We start from the raw sequence: 15,567 nt of genomic DNA, 5'->3' as shown, positions 1-15,567 counted from the left end.
AAGGGCGCCGCGGTTCCGCCAACTGTCGGCACTCCCGCCTCACTAGCGTTACTGCGTAATGGCAGCTGATTGCGTGTCACCGGGCGCTAGCGATGATAAGGCGGTTATGTCATGCAGAGCGTGGACCGTGCTGTCTGTAGTTGAGCGCAAAATATCTCTAGCTCTCTTTTTATCATACTTGCGGAACGTATTGCAATGATACCGGCGTGATACTGTGGCGCCTGTAATAGCGCTCGCACGCAGGAAAAAGCAGGGTTGTTTTGTTATGCGTGTTTTTCTATGTCTCGGTTATTGTGAACAAAGAAAAGTTGTACGCAGCAGTGAATTTAAAGGTTTTATTAGACGATTGCTTAATGGTAACAAAATTTTCATCCACACAAAAAGTATCCCAATACATCAGTGTTACAGCTTGACCTTTCCTTGCAGGCTTCATGCGTTAATAACGGGTCATGGCTCCGCCTGCTTGAATGACGGCCTCCATTCTTTTTGGCAGAGACACGTAGAGAGCCTCGATGAAGGCTTTGTCATCTTGAAGATGTTTCCACTCGCGCTTTATGGCTTCCCACAGTTCATCACTGGTCGTCGAGTCCAAGGAGAGTCTTGAAAGGTTAGCCTTCATACGTGCCCAAACATGTTCTATGATGTTCATGTCTGCACCCTTCGCACACCACTCCAAGCTCCTTACCCCTAGTTCGCCTAAAAGACGTGCCACGACCTTTGCTGTGTGAACGGGAGACAAGTCCTGCTGGAATAGGTAATACCCATCCGGGTGTGGACCATTCAGTGCATAGGGGATCATCTCGTGCTCCAGCAATGTGCAATATGCAGAACTCGTAAATCTCCCAGGGATTCTTACAATGGGACTTAGGCCATCCCGCGAAATAGCCGCCCACACGTTTACTGACGTGCGTCCACTTGCGGCCACCTGCTTGACGTTCTGCGGAGAGAAGCGCGTATTCTCCATGCGCCACACTCTTCTCTGCTGGTCCCAGCGGCTTGAGAACGTAGATTCATCAGAGAAGATGACATATTTCCAATCCTCGACCTTCCAGCTGCGGTGATCGACAGCGAACTTTAGGCGAGCAGTCTTGTTGGCAACTGTGAGAAGGGGCTTCTGAGCAGCGATACGACTACGGACGGCGGCTTCCCTTAGCCTTCGCCGCACCGTGCTGTCGCTTACATGTTCCAGGGCAAGAGTACTGCGCACCTCCTTCGCATTTAGAAATGGCTTATCGTTGACTGCAGCAACAATTTGTAGGTCTTGATCCGCCGACGTGGCGCGAGGTCGCCTCTCGTGCGGCGCATCCTTAATGCGTCCTTCATCTCGGTACGCCTGCACTATCCTGTAAACTGTGTTCAACCGGCAGCCCGTCAAGGCAGCAATGTTTCGCTGCGAGTAAGCTTTCTTCGACAACTCAACGACTTCTTCCCGCTTATTCAACGGCACTCGAGACATTGCAGGACGCTGAAACGCACTTCTAACCGCGGGCAGTCGTGGTCTCCCTTATAAGCATTTGCCACGAAAAAGAAATTAAAGATGCGCATCTGCCGTGACGTAGCGTTTTTACCTCTTTTCTTGTTCATCAAAGATTCGAACGTTTCCATGAAAGGTGCGACTGGCCTTACGATAGACCTTTTAAGAAGTCGGCCAGAAAATATTCCCTGTCGCGTGCTTGCAAATATCTAAGAATCGGGTCTGACCGCTCCACATACGCACACTCAGACAAAGAAAGAAGGAACAAAAAAGGTTAACAGCGGTATTTTGCGCTGAACTACAGACAGCGCAGTCCACGCTCTGCATGCCATAACCGCCTTATCATCGCTAGCGCCCGGTGACATGCAATCCGGTGCCGTTACGCAGCAACGCTAGTGAGGCGGGAGTGCCGACAGTTGGCGGAACCGCGGCGCCCTTTCCACTTTGTTTCCTACAGCGGCCGCAACGCATCGCCCCACGTCGGTTTCGAGGCTATTTCCCACGCGCTCGCGTGTTCCTGCTCATATTGCTCACGATAGTACCTGGCCTGGTGGCCAGTAAATGTGACGTAATATTGCGAGCAGCATCGGCCATTGCATGCTTACAGACGACGACACAGAGACAGTTTGCTCAATGCTTGTGTCGTGACTTTTGCGTCAAGGTGCAAAACCAACATATCCATGTATATGTCTTAATACTTGAGCACTTGATAAAGCCACAGTTAGGTTCCTGGCCCTCCGTAACAAAATCACGGCGAACAGATGTCCTATTCTGTCGCCTCAGAATAGGACACACATTTGGCACGCATAACTTTCTACTCACTGAAAATGATCCTCCAACCTGCGGTAGATGCGGGGAGAGGCTCACCGTCCTCCACGTCCTCCTGGAGTTTCGGGCAGCCGAATCTGAAAGAAGGAAACATTTTTCCCTAGCATACCGGCAGCACATCCCCCTACATCCCGTAATGCTACTCGGCCCAGAACCTTTATTTGACACCAACGCAGTCCTAAGTTTTCTGAGAGATGTTGTCTTGCATGTTTTTAGCCCCACGTGTTCGTAGCGGGTCCTCTCTTCAGAGGATGCCGCTGTGATAGCTCTTTCGTATAGCACGCGCCTCTAGGCCCTTGTGTTTCAAGGGCTCCGGTGAGGCAGCAGTGCTCCAGGTAATTTTACTATCTCATATATCTTCTATTCTGCATCATTCTTTTACGATGGATTTTAATGTTCAAAGTATTCGTCATGAGTCATCGCCATAATTTTATAGCACGTAGATCTTACGCACTTTACAGCGACAATTTTTAGGCCAGTTTACAGCCAAGTCACATCTCCATAATACATCAACATCACCACTTGTCATGGCGTTCTTTGGCCAAACCTGGCCCTTGCGCCATTAAACACCACATATCATCATCATCATTGAGCACATCTCGATTTGCAGCTGTGGCGGTAGCCCGTGAGTGTGGATAGCAAAGTCGCTAGCGAAATATTTGGGGGCACCTTAAAGAAATCGATAGTTCAAAATCAAAAGGCGTCTCTCGTAGACGCTGTACGACGTTCGGACGTTAACAATGTGTGCCGACTGAAGAAAGGGTGCCACGGAGTACTTCTGACGGTTAGCCTAGCTTATTTACTCCGTAGCATCAAAAAGAAAAAAAAAGGAAAAAGAAGAACCATATCAAAAGCCCAGAATCCATCATCGCTCGTCGCGACTAGACGCTCTTAGGATGATAAGTCATTTCCAGGCGACGAGCGGCTACGCTTTATCAAGAACACTGATAACGCCGGCTAGACGAGCATTGTGGCAAAGTTCATTGCGCAGGGATAGCTTTTAATTATTTTATTTTCCTTTTGTTGACGTCATCACGCGTCACCGCGGGAAGTTTGAAATGTTTAAGGTCAGTACGCCACGTGGTGGCACTCACGTGAACTAACCCCTCGTGTCTGGAAGAGCTGGATATGCCAACATTTGAGCTGTTGCAGCTTTGACCAACGACGTTGGAATCTCGTGGCAGGCTCTGCTTATTTTTGAATTTAGGGCTTCCGATGTGGTGGTTTCGCGTATAAATAAATACACGCGATCTTTCACGCAGCCCCGCAAGAAGTCCAGTGGTGTCATGTCCGACGACCTTGCAGGCCGAGGTGCAGGTCCGTGCTGGCTATAGTCTCAATGAATAGCTTCGCATAACTGTCCCCTGTATATCGGAGGAAAATTGGGTCTATTTTGGATGGCACTCTCGTTTGCAGAATGACAAGTGTATTTTGCTACAGGCTCTGCGGTTGATTTCGGGGCGCCATCAGTTTGACCCTCCTGCGATCTTTGAAAGGAGGTAAATGTTTTGTCGTTCTAAACTGTGCATATGCTGGTCATTCTATAGAGATCGATCCTAAAGTTGCCGAGAAGAAAACTTACCTCGGAAAAGGCACTGGCGATTGTGCTTTTGGCTTCGTATAAATTTGCCCATTGATTGTTGTTTCACTCTTTATACACAATTGCTTTCTCACAAGTGGTATATCCTTGGCGATTTAGTTTATTGACGAAGTTATGCGCAAGCGGTATTTACTGCTTTAATGGACAACTAAATAGTGGCAGTGGTTGGCTTGAAGGAATGGGCATGAAGCGTAAGGAAACAATGCCTATCCCTTTATCGTAATGAAGTTTTCGTCACGATAATTTTCCTTCGCAGAATATGATGAACAAGGCCAGCAAGCGTGATGTACTCCTCCGAGCGAAAGTATACAGAGTAGGGATGCTGTGATAAGGCCGATTTTCATATCCACTTTTGATTATAAGCTTATTTTAAGGACTGCAGTACTATTTTGGCATTGCGAACCTTTTATTCCACTCATCAATTTCAGTTAGTGTGACTGTGTTACGAACAAAGCGAGTTTTATTTTTTTTATGTGCCTGTTCTGGATGTACCCTTGCTCGCGGGGTGCCATGTTATGTAAATAACGTCGCATAAATTTGTCACTTTGCTGGAACTGAGTGCCAAGGCTCAGCATTGAAAAAAGTCGGTTGGGTCTCCTGGTAATGTTACGGAGCCTTCCTTTGACCGAATTTACGTCTCTCTTTTATGCACTAGGTTTGCCATATTCCAGCTGCCTGCCCTGCAGGTATATCCTGAGCTATATAGGAGGGGTGAGGTATTCAATGGTTCTTAATGAATGACATGCTGACACGCGGTAGTTACAAAAAAAATGTGATTGCGGCTGGTTTCAGCGCGTCCACTACCAAAGAACCAGAGTCAAGCACGATCCTCGACCAGCTCCATATTCTAGACCAAATCATTAAATGCACCAAAACTGTCCCATGCCATTTATCTTGCATTATATTGACACGTGTGCTTGTTTAGCTTTTTCGGGTGACCGCTCTTCACCGTCTAACAACTATCTTTCAGCGCAGGACTTGCCCGCATGTGTCGGAAGTTTCTCGACTGTTAGCCTTTCGGTGGTTTTTCCTGTCCTTGCGTGAGTAAAAATTATCAACATTAGCAATGTCTCATGCCTCGCTAAACAAGCAAGAAATGCAGTGGCTCGTCGCCCTCGTAATGCAGAGGCTGTAAGCACACAACTATGGGAAAGGAACAGTTTATACATTCACCGGAATCACGCATACAACGTACAGAACAGCGTACGTTTCAATAAAAGCTTAAAACAAGCAGCTATCATCATCAGCAATGGATCATAGCTCCGTAAGCAAGACAAAAGGCATTGGCTCATATCTCCGTATGTGACGAAAAATACAATGGCTCATACACCTGTAAGGCAGAGGCTACAAGCGCCCAGTAAAATGAAGCGAACAGTGTACACATTCATTGAAATCACACATACAACAAACAAAACAGCACACATTTCAATAAAGAACCCACAGAAAGCAAGTATCCTAACCATATATAAAGCCTTGCATACACCCCTTAAGTAGTAGTAGTGGTGGTTGACTCACTTCCCCAGAGCCGGGATGGTGAGTCAACGTTTTCTTGCTAGCAGTCACCAAACTGGAACATGTTAAGCATCTATGAATTAGTATCGTTAGACCTGCCGTTTATCTTAAACAATAATTACTTGTTAATTTGAGAAATTAGCTTAAGAATACGGAGGGGTTCATTACTCCGTGCTTGCACACAGTCATCTGTGTCAAAACCATCATTATCACGTGCTTATCACTGCTTCAAGACGAAATAACTTCAACTAGGTATAAGAAAGAGATTACTTTCTCATGCAAAGGAGCTTAGCAGGAGTATGAAGATATATCAGGAAATACATTGTTATATCCAAGCAAAAGGACTCTCCCTGTGGTGGTGTTTGCTTAAGTGACTCTACACCGATTGGTCGACACTGCTTTACCGTCAAGCGACCCACATACATATATACAAATATATGTTCTGGTGCTGGTTTATTTAATACAAGCAGGCTCGTTTACGTCAATGTGGCAGACGATGTTCTGATCCCCACCGCAATCAAAAATGGTGTTCCGAGCGGTAGACTGTGCCTTTAATATGCGAAGCGAGATTCTCGCGCGAACCGGTCGGCGCCTCCCCCCCCCCCCTCTCGTCACCTCTGTCGTTCGCATTCCTTCGACCTAGTCTCACTCGAGGAGCACAATACGGTAGCAACTCGGTGACCGAGCGATCGTGTCGGGGGTGTAGCTCAGATGGTAGAGCGCTCGCTTAGCATGCGAGAGGTACTGGGATCGATACCCAGCACCTCCACGCTTTTGTTTCCGCCATTGAAACAAAAGAATAACAATATTTCTTTGAAACTGATTCCGTACTCAGTTGTGAGAGATACGATGTAGACAATTTTGCGCAGATCGGGTGAACTTCAATGTTGCTCCTGTATATGTACTGACCAGAATAGCTTTCTGCATTTTTGTGAGCTTGGATAAAAGTAATGTTAGGGTAAGCGTGCTTAGTCCGAATAGTTGGCTGTATTAGAGGTGCTTCATGCATTATAAACGTTTATCCAGACATTTTTGCCAAGCCTCTTGTCAGATGTTGCGGAAGTCGACGCCCAAGCACTCCGTAAAGCTTGTTAATCAGAGAAGCTGAAACGTGCCACCCCGGTGTTTATCACTGAGTTAATCCCGATGTTTCAATAAACGGCTGCTCGGTACACTGCCGGATCCTCGATACGCAGTTGCTTCTTGTGCTCAGCTGCACGAGCTCACTTTTTTAATGATATGATATAATGGGATGTTGACGCACAATTTAGGCGCCAGCTACGCCTTAGCTCTTGAATGGGTCCAACCTACAACATGCAGGGTTCAAGATTACATGTGAAACAACCTTCTGATGCAAGCACCAGAAGTTGCCAAGTAACGTGTTCTTCGTAACACTATGACGTAAAAATAAAAGTGGTGCATACAATATACATCTGGAATAACTCCACAGGAATGTACAAGAAAGTATCAAAAATACAAATAACAATGTCACCAATTATACCGTCTCTAGTTAGCGGGTGGCGCATACATCGTGTGAATGCAAATAATAGTCAACAGTGCAGTGTCTAGTCAGTGGGTGGTGCATAAATCGTGCAAATGCATTATGTATACATATGTACATACGTATGTATAATGTTTACATATATACAGAACAGAACAGCTAACATAAGATAATGCACAAACACATACATATATACAGCGACACTGAAATAAAAGGAATATTGAAGGTATTAATATCTGCCAATAATGCCGCTGTCTTAGAGAAATAGTTTAGAGCTTTTAAGCCACTCTTCTGCAAGGCTGTTCTAGGCCAAGGGACCAAATTTTTCTCTAAACTAAAAGGTCGGAGATCTAATGTCATTAGAGTTGATTTAACGTGGCGTCTTGGTGTGTCGTGATGTGGGCAATCTAGAAGGAGGTGATGTGGATCTTCATCTACAAATCCAGAATCACATTCGGGGGTTTCCGCACGGCCAATGCTATGTAAGAAATGTTTTATGCACGCAGTTGCTAGCCTTACTCGATGAATTGGCGTTTCCATATTTCTGTCCAATGACAATGGAAATTTGAATTCAATAAATGGATCGATATGATACAAATCAGAGTTTTATAATTCTGGCCAAAGCAAGTATTCCTCCACATTTTGAAAGACTTTGCCCTTATAACGCAACGTAAATCATTCTTTGATATTGGGAAGGAACCACATCGCCTTTGAGGTGTGCTTGTCGTACTGCTTCATAGGCTGATGTCTTGCCACAGATGTTGTAACGTCCTGGTATCCACTGAAATGCTATTTCATGCTTCGCTTCGCTTGCCTTTCTGAGGTATTTAGGTGTTTCGCATATTATGCTTTCACTGATGTTTCTTTTTCATTTTATGGTGCAGATTGATGATAGTGCCGCCTATTAATCGCTGAAAATTACCCATTTTTGCGCATCTCTAATTGAAGTTATAAATTTTATCGCACATAGCGTTGGGAATTGTTCAGCCGTTGGGGATGAAGTCGCGCGCGCTAACTTAAATGATTCTTGTTTATTGAGGTGCCCTATTAGGAATCCTGAAGTTGAAGAGGTTGCTGCACTGAAGCCATCTGTATAGACGTGCCTGCATCCTGAATATCGCATATTTTTCTGTTGAAGTGCTAGTTGTTGAGCGGCTTGAATGAACATGTCTCTTTTTCTTAATATACCGTCTACCGACAATTCGATTTTGGGAAGCGTAAGCAGCTATGAATAATATTCGACGTCTGAGTTCCAAAATTCCTTGCTTGGTAATATATGGCACTTTTCCTTGAATTTCCTTATAAACATAGCTTCTATCTCGTTTCGTTATCTCTAGAGCCAATGGGTGGCTTTTATGCTGTAATTGCAGAGAAAATAATGTCGGCATGTTTCTGTAGTTCTCATAACTGGAAGCGGTAATTGGCGAACCTCAACTATCAAAAGAAAGGTAGAAGTCGCTCGGGGAACTCTTAGACATATGCGCAGTCCTCTAGCTAAAAGTATTAAATGTCGCTTTCGGACGTGTATTAAAGTCCGCGTAAGATGGGTATGGAATGCGCAATTTTTGGCGTATTAATGCATTGTAAACAGTCAGAATGAACCACGCTGATTTACCGCATGATGTGCCTGCATGTGTGCGAAGCACAGTCGCTATCGCATTGACCTCGTTTTCGAGGTTTTTATGTGAGTTGCGCAGGATTGCTGCCTATTAAGATTTAGTCCAAGAAATCGAAGCTGTGTGACAATCGTTAGAGGTTGTCCTTCAAGATTAAGGGTTAAATCTTTTAACTGCCTCCGAGTGAAGGTCAATACAGCTGTCCTTGCATGTAATAGAACGATTTCTTCTCTTTCTCTCTCTCATCTCTCTCTTTCTCTCTTTCCCTCTCAAACTAATGGTTAATAATATTTATGCCATCTTGCAATGCAATCTCAAGTAACTTAACATTAGTCCCAGATGTCCAAATCCACACACAATCTGCATACCGTGAAGGAAGGAAGCAAATCAACTTTATTCGAGGTCCTGCAGGCCACGAGAGCTTTGGGCCCTCATGGAGTGGGCGTCTCCCACGACGGAACCGGGAGGTTGAGTTTCCTGGCGGCGTCGTGGACCTGCTGGACGGCCCAGAGTTGGGGAGCGAGTTCTTCGCTCCGGATTGCTTCTTCGAATTTGCGCTTGTCAGTGAGAATCGTAACTGTGATGTCAGACTTCTTGTTAAATCAGCCTGTTGTTCTGCCCGGGCTGCAGCATTGTAACGACGTAAACGAGCTCGCTCCCGCTTCTGGCCGCGGCATTGCTGATCGAAGGCTGTCTGCTCCTAAGGACTACGTATGACGCGTATTCTATCCATTTCGGAGCCGGAGAGAAACTGCTGCACGCGTGCTCAGCTGCGGCAAAGAGCAACGATGTCACTAGTGGCGCAACTAATACAGCACCACCTCGATATAATATAATCGGGATGCTCCCTATTAAGCAACAGTGATTTTGACGTCATGGCTTTCATCACGCCAGCCTTGTAGATGAAATTGCGGGTCAGGTAGCGTGACGTCATGGCTCGAAGTAAACAGGCCTTCGGCTATCTAGGTGGCGTTGGCTAATCGTGCGCCTCCTTTCTCTATTTTTTTCCTCCATGCGCGTGGGGTTACGCCTGAGGAGTTTTCGCTCTATAGGCGACCGACAGATGGATGTACGGACAAATGGACGGATGAATCGGCTAGTGGTATACAGCTTCGCTGTAAAACTCGAGTTCAGCGAATCGTGTCTCCGAAGGTATTTTCTGCGAGAGCATTTGCTCCGGAACTTCGTTCAGTGTCCCCAACCTGTCATATTTAAAAGAGGCCGCCCTCTTAAACATGACTGGTTACAAGATAGCCAAAGTGTCGACCTTAATGTGCCCCCAACATAGTGCAGTGCTGTTTAACTGTACGCAACAACGACAACAGGTCGACAACGATTGAACGAATGCGACAACAACGGCAGTGACTGCACGATTGCGATGAAACGACGACAGCGACATGACGACACCACATCACTGACTGTTAAAAAAAAAACTTTATTTTGCACATTCCCTAATCAAGGGCTATGCAGGAGTTGCTAGCTCTTCCAAACACTTATTGCACGGGCCACACGACACAGCCTATAGGAACTATTTTGCCACCGCGTGTAGTGGAGTGAGCCAGTGTTCAAGAGAGTTGAAATCGGTGGGTGGATGATTAAGCTCTAGTGCACAGGCCGTTTAGTGCAATCTGTCAGGTTTACATAGTCATCCTTACTCAACAAATGCTAACAAAAAACGCTGTCTTCGATACATACATCAGAAGGCAAATGTATTTTATGTCGTTTTATTACCATTAAAATTAATATTGTTGGCTTGTGTCGCACTGTGTTTACTGTTCTTTGCGTTATTTTGTGAATTGCGTTCGCGTTAGCTTAATGTGCTAAACATTTCCTGAATGTATGTATTGATTGAATGCCTGCCCTCGTTGTACTCGTTATAAGTTTTAATTTTTATTGCGTTATTCTTTATATTGACTCTTTTAATTGCTGTATTGCACCAGTGTACATTGGTACACATCCGGTCTGGAAACCCATGTACATGGGCCTTCAGGGACTTTCATGTTGTTTGAAGCGCTTTTCACCTGATGGAGCCCCAAATGCTGCTGGAAATAAAGAGAGAGAGAGAGAAACTAAGAGGAAAAGATAATGAGGTTAACCAAGGACGTGCCCAGTTGGTTACCCAACACTTGGGAAGTGGGAAAAGGGACGTACATATAAGAAGAAAAAAGAAAAATATTCGTCAGTCATTGACAGCCAGTCAAAGAAGAATTTCCACTGTCACAAGCATTCATGCAATCCAGTGTCCTTCAAGAAGTGCAGAAGGGCTCTTGTGGCCTTTTGCATGCAAGTATGCATAGGCCATGGTCCGAGAATATTTCCTTCTGAGAGCGCTCTGTTATCTAGCTGGTTGTGTTTCGCTTGTAAAATACGTCGTTGAGTGTCGCAGAAGCTGCTCTAGAGTCTTATCTCACCCGCACAAATTGCACGCCGCCGTTATGGCCATACCTATCAGGAATACAATTTGTAAATGTGACACCCAACCACATAAGGGAGGCTTTGTGGTGGCGCTTTCTTTGAACGTGGGCAGAGCCAGGAGACTGCGATTCATACATGCGTATGGGTGGGGGGGGGGGGGGGGGGGAGGGGTCGCGTCGGAGTTGTAGCGAGTTGGACCGGAAACAATATTGCCTCAAGACGCAGTCCGCTTTAATTATTGTTAATTAAAGATGCTCCGCCGTTTATGAAGAGGGCCAGACCTTTTTTTGACCAGGAGAACATGACCACCCTTCTTTTATGAGAGGCGACCTCTGCATTTGTTGCTACATCACAAAGGAAAGTAAGATTCAGTTGATTTGACCCGTAGAGAGGGAAAAAAATATCCGTCGAGCCGGATTTGAACCAGCGACCTATGGATGCCTGTGTTGAATGCCTCTACAGTCCACCGCTCTACCAACTGAGCTCTCGACGGAACGGCGACCGCGAACCTTAAAGAGCAGGCAGTGCCTGGGGACGGCATGAACCAATTAGCTGAAGGAATATGCGGCGAAGGATTGGTGCGAATCTGGTTCATTGGTGTCGTCGAATTTTCCCGAGCCCAGATTAACTATAACGTCGGCTGGCACCTAAGGGGACGCTAAGAAATTCTAACAAGATTTAAGGAAAAGATAGCGTATTCATTCCGCAGAATTGACGACTGTGGTCAAATACGTAACACCGGTGTATATAGTGTTTGCTTACGTGACTGTACAGCGATTGGTTGACACCGTTTTTCCGTAAAGCGACGCCACATGTTATTTTTGCACTCACATTCAGAGCCAAGTTAAGAATATATATCCAGGTTTATGAAGTATAAGCATTCTCGTTAAGTCAATGTGACAGAGGATGGTCTGATCTCCAGCGCAATCCAAAAACATGTTCTGAGCGGTAGACAATCCCTTCAATATGCGAAGCGAGATTCTTGCGGCAACCGGTCGCAGCCCCTCCCCCCTCCCTTCTCTCACCTCCGCCGTTCGCTTTCCTTCGACCTAGTTTCACGCGAAAAGCACAATACGGTAGCGACTCGGTTACCGAGAAAACGTGTCGGGGGTGTAGCTCAGATGGTAGAGCGCTCGCTTAGCATGCGAGAGGTACTGGGATCGATACCCAGCACCTCCACGACTTCTTTTTTTTTCGCCAATGAAATATAGCTACAACTTGGTTTTTTTTTCCTTTTTTTTTTTCAAAGTGCCGCAATACTTAGTTGTGAAAAAGTTGATGTAAACACTCGGTTTTCTGCAGTTGGGGTGAACTGCAAAATGGTGCCTTTATGTGCACTCAACAGAAAAGCTTCTTGCATTTTTGTGCACATGGATAAAAGTAACATTCACATAAGATACGCTTAGTTCGAATAGGTCACTGTATTAGAGGTGCTTTATTTATTATAAAAATTTATCCAGACATTTTTGACAAACCTTCGGTGAGGTGTTCTAGAAAAGCATTCAAAGTTCAGCTAATACTGTGTCTTCGAACGCCTTTACTGCGAGCGCATTTAATTTAATGCTTCTAGAACTGGTATTGAACGCGATAAGTACATACTTAGGCCTGATTATGTATCTTTACGTCTAGATCATGTGAATAAGGTAAGAGAAATAAAATGCAAAACCGAAATGCTAAGAATGTCTTTTTTCCCCCGGACGATTTCAATCTGGAACAGGTTACCGCAGGACTCTGTAACAATTCTGTCTAATGATGCATTTTTTTCTTCCTTGTTATAACATGTTCTTTGACGATGTCTGACGATGAATGCTTTGAATGCTGTCTGACGATGTATCTTTCTTTTTCTTCATTAAGATAACATATTCTGAAGTTGTGTTTCTCAGGATGTATATGTTGTGACGTAAATTATTTTGCATTTATTATGAAATGACTTGTACTGTTTGTTGTGTAAACTATTTTAACCCCCCCCCACTGTAATGCCACATTGGCGCTGTGGGTTCTGTAATAAATAAATAAATAAATAAAAATAAATTTGCAACTTAGTTCAAGCGCCCCAACCTATTATCTTTAAACTGTGCCTCCTTCTTAATGATAACCGGTTACAATATAGCCAAATCGTCGACCTTAATCTGCCCCCAACGTAGTGCAGTGTTCTTAAACTCTAGGCAACCACGACTTCAGATCGACAACGGTTCAATGAAAACGACAACAACTGCAGTGACTGCACATTGCGGCTGCAATGACGACGGTGACATGACGACTACACATCACTGACTGTTGAGAAGAAAAAAAAACTTTATTTGGCACATTCCCTAATCAAGGGCTACACGGGACTCGCTAGCTCTTCCAAACGCTTATTCCACGTGCCACACGACACAGCGCATAGGAGCGGCTTTGTTGCCGCGTGTGGTAGAGCGAGCCAATGTTCAAGAGATTTGAAGTCGGGAGGGTGGATGATTATGCTCTCCTGCAGAGGCCATTACGTGCAATCTCTCAGGTTTATATTGTCATTCTTGCTCAACAAACGTGAACAGAGAAGCATTGGCTTCGCTACGCACAGCAGAAGACAATTGAGAGATTGTTTTTCAACTCTTGATTAATGTTCTTGCTTCAGGTCTTTGTATTGCCATTACACTGATGATTGTAAGCTCTCTGTATTGTATATATTGTAATTTGCGTTATTTTGGGAATTGGATTCACGTGAAACGTCTTGCGTTAGCTTAATGTATTTGATATTTCCTTTATCTCTGCATTGATTCAATACATACAAACTTCGTCGTACTTTTTATAAGCCTTAATTTTTATAACCTTATTCTTTACAATGACTTTATTACTGTACTGCGCTATTGTACATTTGTACACGTCCGGTCTGTAAACCTCCTGTGGTCCCAAATGGTTCCTCAGGAAATTTCATGTTGTTGGCAACCGCTTCTCGCCTGAGGAACCGCCAATTGCTGTTCGAGATAAACAAATAAGTAAAGTGACTTTCTGGTGGCGCTTTCCGGGCGTGTCGGCAGAGCCACGAAACTACGATTGATATATGAGTATAGGCGTAAGGGGGTGGGGGAAGGGGTTAAGGGTCGCGTTGGAGTTGTAGTGAGTTGAACCGGCAATAATACTGCCCCAAGAGGCAGTCCGCTTTAACTATTGAGAATTAAAGATGATCCGCAGGTCATGAAGAGGGCCAGTCCTATCTCTGGCCAGGAGAATATGACCATCGTTTTCTTACGAGGAGAGGTGACGTCAGCATTTGTTGCTACTTCACAAAGAAAAGTAACATTCAGTGGACTTGACCCTTCAAGAGAAAAAAAAACATCCGTCGAGCCGGATTTGAACCAGCGACCTATGGATGCCTGTGTTGAGTGCCTCTACAGTCCACCGCTCTAACAACTGAGCTTTCGACGGTACGGTAACTTGAAGCCTTAAAGGACAGGCAGTGCCTGCGGACGGCGTGACCTAATTAGCTGAAGGAAGATGCGGCTAAGAATTGGCGCGAACACTGGTTCACCGATATCGTCGAATATTTTCCGGGTGAAGAGTAGCTTGAACGTCGGCTGGCACATAAGGGAACGCTAAGAAATTCTAACCAGATTTAAGGAAAAAATTGCGTATTTGTTCCGCAGAATTGATGACTGTGGTCATATGCGTAACACCGGTGTATCGGTGGAGTGACATTCAGTGAATAAGAAACAGGCACAGTCGATTACCTTGCAGTGGTCTTACCGTCTATCGGTAGCCTTGCTCTATTCGTGATTTTCGTTCGTCGTGTTTGACAAACAGTTGGGGAGTTTCTAGGAACGTGCAATATTACGTTGTCTATACGACTCATCGAAGGCAATACTTCCTAGAATACTCCGTTGGCACACACTCCATGAATTTATCTGAATAAAGTTTTCCTGTCTTGGGTGCGCCTTTCCGTTCGCCTTTCAACGAGCGCGAAAAACACACAGTACTGCAGGGCCACGTGAGCGCAGCACTGGCCACCTGTACCACACGCTAGCTCTTCTCGACCCTCGTGGCGTGATTTTGTACGGCCTGCCTGCCATACGGTACCGGAGCTGTGTTTAAATATGTAATACAATTTACAATTGACAATTGACAAAGACTCTGGTGAGCCATTGTCATTAAAAATTACGTATTGCGTACGACTAGAGAGAAAGCTACAAATCCAGTTAAATATTAAACGGTCAATATTTAGAAGGCTTAGCTCATAGATAAGTAGTTGATGATTAACTTTATCAAAAGCTTTAGAAAAGCATAAAAAGATACAGTCCGTCGCAACACCTGAGTCCAAATACCCACGCAAGTCATTAGTAAATGTTAATGGTTGTGTTTCACAAGAATATGGTTTCCTGAACCCATGTTGAAAACAGCTAAAAAATTCTTTCATTCAAGAAAATTTGCAAGGTGACATATGCTCAAAGATTTTGCAAGTTATCGTGTGAAGGATAGAGTTTAGTTTTTGAGTTCGAGTGCACTTTTCTCTTTCGTTCGCCGATACATGTCATGTTTTGCCCGCCGTGGTTTCTTAGTGGCTATGGTGTTGGACTGCTAAGCACGAGATCGCGAGATCGAATCCTGACAACGGCGGCCGCATTTCGACGGGGACGAAATGCAAGAG

At 44.9% G+C, this 15,567-nt stretch overlaps 4 non-coding genes across 4 annotated transcripts; 2 read left to right on the top strand and 2 right to left on the bottom strand.

Moving 5' to 3' along the window:
• Positions 1 to 6,110: 6,110 nt before the first annotated feature.
• Positions 6,111 to 6,183, top strand: TRNAA-AGC (transfer RNA alanine (anticodon AGC)). Its single transcript has one exon. It is a non-coding gene; the product is annotated as a tRNA-Ala (tRNA).
• Positions 6,184 to 11,349: 5,166 nt separating this feature from the next.
• Positions 11,350 to 11,439, bottom strand: TRNAY-GUA (transfer RNA tyrosine (anticodon GUA)). The gene is given in 2 exon segments: positions 11,350 to 11,385; positions 11,403 to 11,439. It is a non-coding gene; the product is annotated as a tRNA-Tyr (tRNA).
• A 613-nt stretch (positions 11,440 to 12,052) lies between these two features.
• On the top strand, positions 12,053 to 12,125 carry TRNAA-AGC (transfer RNA alanine (anticodon AGC)). The gene has a single exon. It is a non-coding gene; the product is annotated as a tRNA-Ala (tRNA).
• A 2,136-nt stretch (positions 12,126 to 14,261) lies between these two features.
• TRNAY-GUA (transfer RNA tyrosine (anticodon GUA)) lies at positions 14,262 to 14,351 on the bottom strand. Its single transcript is given in 2 exon segments — positions 14,262 to 14,297; positions 14,315 to 14,351. It is a non-coding gene; the product is annotated as a tRNA-Tyr (tRNA).
• Between the last annotated feature and the right edge of the window lie 1,216 nt (positions 14,352 to 15,567).

Source organism: Dermacentor andersoni, chromosome 6, assembly GCF_023375885.2.
Source record: "Dermacentor andersoni chromosome 6, qqDerAnde1_hic_scaffold, whole genome shotgun sequence".
Classification (NCBI taxonomy): domain Eukaryota; kingdom Metazoa; phylum Arthropoda; class Arachnida; order Ixodida; family Ixodidae; genus Dermacentor; species Dermacentor andersoni.
The sequence above is the reverse complement of the archived record's forward strand: the minus strand, read 5'-3'. Positions and strand labels throughout refer to the sequence as shown.